The sequence below is a fragment of the Calliphora vicina genome, chromosome 4, assembly GCF_958450345.1.
Source record: "Calliphora vicina chromosome 4, idCalVici1.1, whole genome shotgun sequence".
NCBI lineage: Eukaryota > Metazoa > Arthropoda > Insecta > Diptera > Calliphoridae > Calliphora > Calliphora vicina.
The window spans coordinates 54,615,928-54,625,271 of NC_088783.1; positions in this window are offsets into that span (position 1 = coordinate 54,615,928).

Sequence of the window (9,344 nt, forward strand, 5' to 3'; positions counted from 1 at the left end):
TTGTAAACATAAAGACCTATGGAAGCCATCTTCACGAATTCCATCGGTCAAATGCAGCCTGATTTATGCGCCAGAGTCAAACCGAGTCTAACAGTTCAAAACCCAAAAACCTAACAGTTCAAAACCCACTTTTGAACTATTGAAAAACGATGCTGGAGAACTCGTTACATCCAAACAACAAAAACTGAAACTTTGGGAAGAATTCTATACAACTATGTTGTCATATGCAACTGTGAATCATATTCGACGATCACTAATATCTCCATCGATTGCCCCAATATTACTGAAGCAATCCCCTGGTATAGACAATAACTATCTCCCCAGAGCAGTTAAAAATTGACGCAATAACGAGTGCGAATTTACTCACGCCATTTATAAACCAATAAAGGCGTACGGAACTGCTGTAAGAGGAAATTGCTGAAGATCACATCATAAATATACCAATAAAAGTGATCCAACTCCTTGGAGATGTATTATGTTTTTGAGGTGTTTGCACACATAATGAATAAAAGTATTTCAACTGCTCTTCTTCCAGATCTTAGAAACGAACCAGCCGGTCGATCATACTAACAGCCTTAGAGTGATCATAGAACAGTCAGTAGAATGGAGATCAGCTTTGACAACCTAAATCACGCAGCCATATGGAACGCTTTATAATGTAAAGATGTACCTGCCAACATAATCACCCTTATTCTACTTGGCGTCGTCAATATTGAGTCAAAAAATGGTATATGTTTCTCCGAAATCGATAACAATTGGTAACTTTTTACAGAATTTTATACGTTTATAAGTCGGGTTAAAGTACAAAACGCTGTCAAAAGTTACCAATTGTTATCGATATCGGCGTAACATATACCATTTGTTGACTCAATATTGACGACGATGTCGACGACGCCAAGTAGAATAAGGGTGAATAAGTAGTGTTACGAAATTATGCTTGAATTCAAATATAACGATTTTAAGGGCTGATTTAAAAGTAGCATAATGCTTTCAAATAACAGTGCTGTAATAGCAAACTGTAACATATCTGTGGGCATTATTAAATAAAAGCTTTCAGTTGATTTGATCGTAAGTTGGCAACGCTGTATTCGAATTCTAATATTCAGTTAAAGAACATTGTAGAAAGTACACCACAGATGGCGTATGTATTAGTAAGATCTAGAATATTCGAATTTTGACAGTTAAAGAACAATCTAGAGTGCAGATGGCAGTGTTATAAATAGTGGCAGAGGTTGCAGTCGTGAGTCAGTTTATCAGAGACGCTTTTCGAATAAACATCAACTGAGTGCCTTAAAGTGTGTTGTGTTTTTCAAGTAAATTCTTGTACATTATAAATTGTGTCTGTATTTCTGCGAATTTACAAACGTGTATAAAAAACATTGAGTGACTATTAATTCTGTGGTTGTAGTACATTTTAAATAAATAAAGAGTTGTTACCATTTTCAAACTACTAAACGGCTTTTATTTGCAATCAAAAGTATCCGGTTTATTTAAAGGAAATAAACCAAACGTTTTGAAAAGGTTAAAACGTAACAGTATCATCAAAGGTCTATATGAAAACGAACAACAACTGAGCAACAAAATAAACATTAACTCCGGTGTACGGCAAGGATGTGAATTAGGGTGGGTTGATTTTTTCTCGAAAAATCGTATAGCAGAAACGCATTCTACGGAAAATTCTAAGAAATTGTCCACAAGAAACCATAGCACAGTGGGGCAGAATCAAAATTTTTTGGTAATAAATCTGGCATTTCTAAACGGCTGATCCGATCGGTATAAAATTTGACGTGAACGTAGCCAAGGAAGATTCGAGTTTAAGTTATTTAAACTCGAATATATATACAACTGATCCAGGGGCGGCGCTATGGGGGCTCAAAGTAGGGTACCTTCGACATTTAAAATATTTAAACACATGCAATTTTCTGTTTCCCATCCAATTTCAAAGATTTTTATATTTTTGGAAAGCGCTCGGATATCTTGCGTGTGTTATTTATCTCTTATAATTTCCGAGTTATAGACATTTCAAAATTTAAATTTTAAAATTTTACCAAACCTTGGTCCGCTTTTTTTAAAAATATAGGTTGTACTTTTGGACCCTATTTAAAATTTTATTTTTTGCTCTAAAGAAAGCTTAAGAGCTTTTTGGTCTCTTAGTGGGATGCGAGTGGGATAGTATCAAAATAAATGTTTTAACAAAAAAATTGTATGTCTTGAGTTATAAAATAGTTATTTTAATAGATATTTCACTCGCATCCAAAAAAGCTCTTAAAGTAACAGACCTAAGCTTTTTTTTGAGCAAAAAATAAAATTTAAAAAAAAGATTTTGCCAAAAAAAAAATCAAAAATTGCATATCTTGAGTTACAAAACATTTATTTTGCTATATATCTCACTCGCATCCCACTAACCGACCAAATAGGTCTTATGGGAATAGACCCAAGCTTTCTTTTTAGCAAAAAAAATTAAAAAAAGGTTCCTTTTTGAGAAAAAAAGTTAGATTTTGCAAAAAAAAAAGTAAAAAATTGCATGTTTTGAGTTACAAAACATTTTTATAAATATCGAACTCGCACCCCACTACGAGACCAAATAGGTCTTCAGGAAAAAATATCTAAGCTTTTTTTTGAACAAAAAAAAATTAAAAAAAGGGTCCATTTTGAAAAAAAATCAACAAAGTTTTTGATTTTGCAAAAAAAGTCAACAAAAATTGCATTTTTGAGTAACAAAACATTTATTTTGATAGATATCGAACTCGCATCGCACTAAGCGACCAAATAGGTCTTAAAGGAAAATATCTAAGCTTTATTTTAAGAGAAAAAAAGGGCCCATTTTTAAAAAAAAGTCAAAAAAGTTTTTGATTTCGGAAAAAAAAATATTAAAATTTTTGTTTTTAAATATTTTTTTCGAAAGATTGAAGAAAGAGCTATCTAAACTATTTGGGACATATTTTGCTAAGAACAATAGGTAATAAGTTACATGGATGAGAAAAATCACATGTTTGGCCAAAATGTCAAATTTTGACCCCCTCTAACTCATAGAGTTCTTGACCGATCTTGTTGTATTACTATCCAATAGGTCTAACCTCTGTGCATACCGATCGGAAGACATCGATTTTATAAGTTGTTTCACTTGACGTGAAATCCCCCATATACATATATTCCATACATAATGGCATCATAGGCTCTTTAAACAAATAAAAATGTCGATGATGAACACTTTGTTTTATTTAAGTTTAAAGATAGGAAGGGCTCAATGAAAGACCCTTTGCATAACTAGTATAGAATCAATGTATAACTTTTATGAAATAACAAGTTTTTAGAAAACTCTTAAAATTACTCTATAATTACCAGACTATTCCACAGAGCGGATATATTATCCATAGCTATTTTATTATTTTCTTACATGTCACACATTTCTTCCGTAACTTTTTAGTTATAAGGAAAGATTCAAATGTTATTTTTATAAAACTCATGTGGATTCCATTGCCGACACAAAATTAAAACCAAAAATCCTTTTATTTAAATAAATTTGTTTTATTTTTATTATATTTACGCATTTTCTTTTTTGTTTTTTTTTATTAAATTATTTCAAATACAACACTTTTTTGAAACGTATTATTTTGTTTTCGAATATTTGTTTTTATAATTTATTTTAATTCTGTTTTGTTTTTTTCTTTAAGTAAATAATATTATTTTAATAATATGCTAAACATTTTTTGTTTTTTTTTTTTTCTTTTCAATATTTTTTAATAATATATTTATATTTGTTTTAATTATAATTTGTAGCTTTTTATTTTGTTTTTAAAACTAAAACAAAAAACGTTTCAAAATTAAACAAAATTTTAACCCAAAATAAAGAGAAAAATAGTTGTTCAATTTTGTTTTATTTTCTTAATTTATCAAATATTTAAATATTAGCTAATTAATAGTACAAAAGCATAATAATGATAATAATAAAACTAAATATAAAATATATTACAAAATTAAAACTAAAATTAAAATAATTGAAAAAAAAATTTATTGGTCTAAACAAGCAACTTAATAAACTTTAATAAAGTTTCAAATAAATTATAAATTATAAAAATGTTTGTATGATGTAATTTTTGATTTGCAAAGCAAATATTAATTTGTGAATAAAAATTCAATTCAGTTATTAATGAAATTCACAGTTCATTTTATCTGTATAGATAGAGTGTTTGAGATTACATATTTTCAAAATTTCTTTTGTCTTTTATTGCCATAAAGAACTGTGAATATAAGTATTAATTAGCATATGATATGCAAGACTATATTTAATATAGAAATTATGTGTTTTCTTTTTTCTTATTTGATTTTTAATAAATATATTTCAACAGAAAAAAACTTAAATTAAATTAAAGTATAATAAACTATAAGTCCTTTTTTATTACAATATTATTTTGTATTATAAATTATAGATAAGTTATTAAATTAAATTATAGAAAGCTTTTTATATATATAATTCAATTATTTTGTTTTTTCTTTTCAATTTTACAGACACCTTATAATTTATACATATTTTTTTTTGTTTAATTTTTTCAAATTTTGGGCAGTTTTTTTGTTTTTATTTTAGTTAATTGTATTTTTTATTGCATTTTGTTTTTTTATTTTAATTTATTTTAATATTCTTAATAATGTTGAGGGGGAAAATATTAAATCAAAATATTTATTTCTTTTGTGTATTTTATTTGTATGAGAACCATGACTATTTTTTATTTTTGTTATTTTATAATTTGATAGATTTTTTTTGTTTGTTTTTAATATTTGTTAAGGTTTAAGATAATTTTTATTTTTCATTAGAGTGGTGGGTTTTTTATTTGAGATAATTGTTTTATTTCATAGAAAAGCAAGAAAGTAAAGGTAATTGGTAAAAAAAAATAGTTCAATGATATTAATGTTTTAGGGGCTGTAGATCAACAATATATGTATGTATATTATTTGGTTAAACTTTGTTTAAACTTCAAACTTTGTTTTACTGATTATGAGTTAAACTGCAGGTGGTAATGCCTAAAAACGGATTATGATGAAAAAAGAAACAATTTGGCACTTGGTAAGAAATATATAAAATTTTAGGAAAAATAAAGCCAAGAAAAAATTCATATTTTCCAAAACAAGTATTACGACTCATGCATGCCAGTACTACTAGTACTAGCTTGGCATTGAGACCAATAATTTTTTATTAATTTAAAATTGTAATTTTCATAACACTTCTACAAAACCATTACATGGCTAGCACAAGTTATTTGGAAAGGAGTTTTTGTATGAAATTGTCACTCTGGAAACTAGTTCTGGAAAAGCTTTTCATAACAATGACACCATCTTAGGAACTGTTCTAAAACTAGTTTTTTTCGTTGGTTATTCTATTTTGAAATTGTCACACTTGAAATGTGTCGATTATGTATTTCAACTGATATGCAAATTGCTATTAAGTACGGCAACTTTAGTTTCAAATCTTCAAAAACCTAACTCTTGCTACAAAATACATGTTAGTCATTATATGTAGTTGTATTGATAGATGACAACCAGAAGGTAACTTAGAGCCAAAAACCAAAGTCTATTGTCAAAAACCTAATTCATTATAATTTATTGTCATGTATTTTGTTATTGCATCACACATACATACATATATGTGAAAAGAGAGCAATTTTGTTTATGTTGTTTTCATTGACATTTCACTCTTCTTCCGTTCTATATATTTATGCTATGTTGTCTCGTCTCTTTGAATAATTCTCTATATCTATGAGAATATTTTTCTCTCAAACTCTCTCTCTCACTTGCACTGACTTTGAGTACGGGAACAGTTTTCGGTAAAAATGGGATCCCGCGGGCTCCCAATGTTGAGTGCGGGATCACACCTAATATAATCATTATTCTGGAACTGTAGTTAACAGCTAACAGTTACCAGTTGCCATCTGTAATATATTGTTGGCAACTGTAAGGTTCGGTTACTATCGATAATCGACCCATAAGTGATCTATAGAAATAATATAAAACCAATGAATGAATAACTAGATTCAAATAATTGGAACCTTGAAAATTCCATACAAGTGTTTGTGACATGGACACACATATTTACAGGAAAAGATGCCAAGAACGCTTATTATATTAAAGTTCATAGAAATTAGTTTCTTCCAGATTGATAAACCAGGTTTAACTTTCTAGTAAAAACTAACCCTTAATTTAAGTAAAGTTCAATTTGTATTAAAAGAATTCGAAAACGTATCATGATTTGAGGAATCTTCATTTCACATTTAAACTAATAATACAGAAACACTATTATTTTCCAAAATTTAGAAACTTTTATAGTTTTTTAAATATTAAGGCCTGGCACACATTTCATTCGGAATGGATTTTATTCCTTATTTTGTATTCCGTTTGATTTTGTTTTAGCTTATTCACATTTCGTTAGATTTGTTTATTTCTTAAAGATTTTATAATTCTGTATTTTCGAATTCAAATTGGCAAAGTTTTGCAACAAACAAATCACAATTCCTCTTGGAAAACTAAATACGGAACAGATTCCATTTTTAATCGGAATGGAAATGAAATTGTGAATTGACCTGCAATTAATTTTTGTCTAAACATTGATATTATGCCAAGTTTTATTAGTAGTTGGTTTGAAAAAAGATTTTCATAGGTTTAATAATATGATGAATTGGCAAATGACTAAATTAAACAGATTGAAAATATTTGAAATTAAAATTTTGGATAATATGTAACAAAAAAATAATTGTATTGTTGATCCATTGAAAATTCTATAAGTTACTTCTCTGATATAGGATATTTTTACTATTTATTAATATTACACAGGAAAAATTATCTCTTAAACGATTGCAATACAAATATTTATTATATATTCAACTGGTTTTAATAATTTCTTAATAAAATCAAGTATTCATGTGTTTAAAAACATTTTCAGCCCAATTATGAATAAAAATTCCCCGGGAGTTTTTTCCCTTTTCTCATTTTTCCTATTCAATTTCAATGGGAAAAAACTCCCGCGGAATTTTTTATTCATAATTGGGCTGTTTCAAATAGTTTTTTACCAAATTTTGAGATTTGATAAATTTTATAATTGATACGAGTCTGGGTCAAAAAAATTATTTTAATTTTCAACATAGACTCTTTTGAGCTCTATGTACTTTGTCTAACGTTTCTCCAATTTTTATATCCCTTCCAAAAACTAAGATTTGGCGATGTCATCAAAATAGATATTTTTTTTGAGACGTTTTCATCAAATCTCTTTCCGTCGAGACATTTTTTCAGGTTTGGAAACTAGAAATAATCATTCGGGTCTAAATCCGGAGAATAGGGTTGCTGAGGGAACAATTTGTAGCCTAATTCATGGATATTTTTCAAATGCTCATTAAATTGACCCAATAAGTTGGCTTAAAATTCGCCATTGATTGTTTTACCCTTTCAAAGGTAGTCAATGTAGATTATACCGTGTGCATCCCAAAAAAAACTGTCGCCATGACTTTATTGGCTGACAAACCCACCTTGGCCTTCTTTGGCGCTGATTTGCACCGAGAATCTCATTTTCTTGACTGCTGTTTGGTCTCTGGTGTGTTGTGGTGAATCCACGTTCCGTCCACTGTTACGCAACGAAGCAAAAACTCGTCCATATTGGGTAAGAGAAAGCTTTTCTCAAGATGGGTGCCGCGTTTACTCACAATCGACCACAAACGCAATCATGTGACAACCGTCTTTCTCATACCGAAGTGATCATTCAAAATTTAAACTACTGAGCAGTATGAGATGCCTATGGCTTCCACAATCTCGCATTTTCAATCTCGTATCGGCCAATGCCATATCTTAAGTTTTTTTTCAATTGTTTCGGGTGTAGAGATCTTAACTGGACGTCCAGAACGTTCGGCATCTTTCATGCTTGTACGACCACAACGAAATTCAGTAAACAAATTTTTTACCACTGAAATTGATGGTGGTAAAAAGCTTAGCTTTGATTTGAGTGATGGTTTGTTTAATGAGCAGACGAAATTAAGTTTTTCCCATTGTCTCCTCAAGTCTCGCTGTAGTCTGCTATAAATGGCTGACAGGAATCAACTGACAGATAGCTGTTGACAGATGCAGTGTTGCTCTTTCAGTTAAGAGCCGGGAAATTCAAAAAGTCACTTTTTTGATTAATACTTGACTTCACGAATACTTGATTCAGTTAGGAAATAATTGAAAGCAGTTGAATATCTAGAAAATATTCGAATTGTAACTGTTTAGGAAATAGTGTCTTTCTGTCTATGTTTTTAGGTATGAATGATATTGTATTACATGACATATGTGTAGGCAAAATATGTATTTTTTTATAATGAAGAAAGTACGGATAAGTAGTGCATATAAATTAGGATGGCTTCATTTATATGGAATTTAAAAAACTGAAGTTGTTACCAATCAATAATGAAAATTTAGTTTGTTTTAAGATATTATTTCTGACAGTATTTGTTGCAGCTGGACAAAATTAAATTGTGAAGTCTTTAAAATGTTTTCACATTCGTTTCCAACGAAAAATATACTATTTTGGATTTAAAATATAATCCTAAAACTGACTGTTTTTGAGGCCATCCTAATTTAGGTTGATTGATAATTTTATTTATGAAAATGTTTAATGATTAAAATAAAAATTTGGAATTTTGCATGGTTTTTTTTACACTTGTATATATATTTTTACAATGTAGTTTTTTTAAAGGCTTTTATTATTAATTTTTATATATTTATATGTTTTGATGATTTCTTTTTCTTTTTGTTTTTTAATTTTATATTAATATTTATAAATTATAACATTATTTATTTATTAATTTTAAATTTGTTTAACATTTTCTTTTTTATTTGATTTTTTTTTTAAATTTTCTTGTTTTACAATTAATGTATTTTAAACGCAATAAAAGTAGGAAGAATTATAGAGAAATTGATATAGAGAGAGATAGAGATAGAGACAATGAATGTAAAGAGGTTTAAGATAAGTTTTTTTTTTAAATTTACAACTAAATTTGTAATGGAGGGGGATGTTGTTTTTATTAAAGTTTTAAATACAATAAAAAATATTTACTAAAAAAAACGCCTTTTTTATGTTTGATTTATCAATATATTTTTATAAATTACCTAAAATCTAAGGAAAAAATTAATATTAATTAATATATAATAATTCTTTAAATAACATTATAAAACATTTGTTTTTCTTTTCTTTATTAATTTAATGTATATTTTTGTTCTAAATGTTAAACAACAGAACGAACGTATGAAATGAATGAAAATTAAAAAAAAAAAAATTATAATAAAAAATTAAAATTGTTTAGAATAAATGTGAAACAGTATGAAATGAA